Raw genomic sequence first — 1,712 nt, 5'->3', positions numbered from 1 at the left:
ACAATGTCAGCATCTGATCCCACAGCTATTCTCCCTTTCCTTGGATAGAGATTAAAGATCTTAGCTGCGTTTGTGCTGGTAACCGCCACGAATCGGTTTTCATCCATTTTGCCGCTGTGCTGTAAAACCATTCAAGGAAAACAATGCATCTGTCCTAATGATCCATAGTTAAGAATCTCCTGTCAATCAAACCTGTATCTCTTGGAACCAAATAGAATTGCATCTAAGTTCTTATGTTGTGGAGCCAAACACACCTCATAATGATAAATGATGGGAATGATGGGGTAGCATATGGAAGCCCAAAGATAACTGTTCAAAAATACATCAGCTTAAAAAAAAATACAACCTCTGTGTTTTCTCACCATTCTCAGAATCGCATAGACAACAGCAAAATGTTAGGAATGGTATTTCTAATTCTCGTTTGAAGTTCACCACCACCACCTACTACATTCATTTATTGCAGACCCAAGATGTACGAGTCATCATGAAGACATTAGATGGAGTGTTATAGAGATAAGGTAAGACAGGCTTTTAAATCAGGTGAAAATACTTTTTGGAAGAGAAAGAATCTGCTCAAGAATATCAATTTTGTGCAATTAACTTTACATGAACCAAACATTATGGACAGTCTGTTACAAAAGATTTTTAAATGGACAGACATTAGAGGTCTGTGACCCCATTAAAATTACTTTTTTAATGTTGAGAGTTTATCTCTATGTACATTTATATGGTAAAAGCATCTTTAGATTTATTTCTTTATCAAAGGGTCCCTGTCTTAAAAAAATTACTATGTCCTGAAAGTAATATTGCCATAAGTAAATTGTCTGAATGTTTCACAAAATAACATTGATTATTGCATCATACTAAGAAATATCCAGTCACTTGAAAACCATTGATATACTTGGAAAATGTGATTGATTATGAAAATCTGCTGTAATAAAGATACTCATTGTAATAACACAAGTTCGAAGAGAATGGTTGGACTGTTATCAAGAAAATCTAAGAAGAGAGAAAGAGAAGAGAAGTCATCTGGGATGGTTAGAGTCAGGGAAGAGAGCAAGGGGGGCGAAGAAGATCATTGCTAGATTGAGATGCTTTCAAGATCCTTACATGTATATTAATTGTTCAACTCTCATCCTAAAAGTAATGAAGAAAATTAAAGGGTGTTAGAAGAGTAGCATGAACAGACCTCCATTTCTAAAGGGTGGCTCCCGTACTGGAGTACAGAATAGATTGTAGCAAGCCAGGCTTAGGGCAAGAACACCAGCTGTAGAGACCACTGCAGTGGGCCTCAAACTAGAGTGGTAGACATGAAGATGGACATGAGAAGGCATTTTGGAAACAAAACTGACAGTACCTGTTAGAGTTAGAAGTGAGTGGTGTTTGTAGGGGGTTCTGACGCCTGAGACATGATTAATGTGTCATCTAAGGGAGGGACTCCAGGCGGTGGGCAAGAACACACAATAACGGGGACCTCAGCTCTAACCAGCCAGGTGTCCCCTGCTGATCTTTGCAACTACACATGGCAACTGGCTAGACAGGTTAACGTGTGAACCGTTAGCCATTTGACTCTTCTCCATCCTCAGGGAGAAATTTTTAAGTGATGGGGATTTAAAAAATCTTTGTCTAGACTTTAAATTATGACTTATGTGCCCTCATACAGCTGTTTTTAAAATATTACATCCTTGCCCTAACCGGTTTGGCTCAGTGGA

The 1,712-nt window shown here is 38.3% G+C and overlaps 1 long non-coding RNA gene across 1 annotated transcript; it reads right to left on the bottom strand.

Moving 5' to 3' along the window:
* Positions 1 to 44: 44 nt before the first annotated feature.
* Positions 45 to 1,278, bottom strand: LOC107181509. The gene is made up of 2 exons (XR_001512169.1): positions 1,190 to 1,278; positions 45 to 119 (listed from the first exon to the last, which is right to left on the bottom strand). It is a non-coding gene; the product is annotated as an uncharacterized LOC107181509 (long non-coding RNA).
* Between the last annotated feature and the right edge of the window lie 434 nt (positions 1,279 to 1,712).

This window comes from Myotis davidii, unplaced genomic scaffold, assembly GCF_000327345.1.
Source record: "Myotis davidii unplaced genomic scaffold, ASM32734v1 C64170525, whole genome shotgun sequence".
NCBI lineage: Eukaryota > Metazoa > Chordata > Mammalia > Chiroptera > Vespertilionidae > Myotis > Myotis davidii.
The sequence above is the reverse complement of the archived record's forward strand: the minus strand, read 5'-3'. Positions and strand labels throughout refer to the sequence as shown.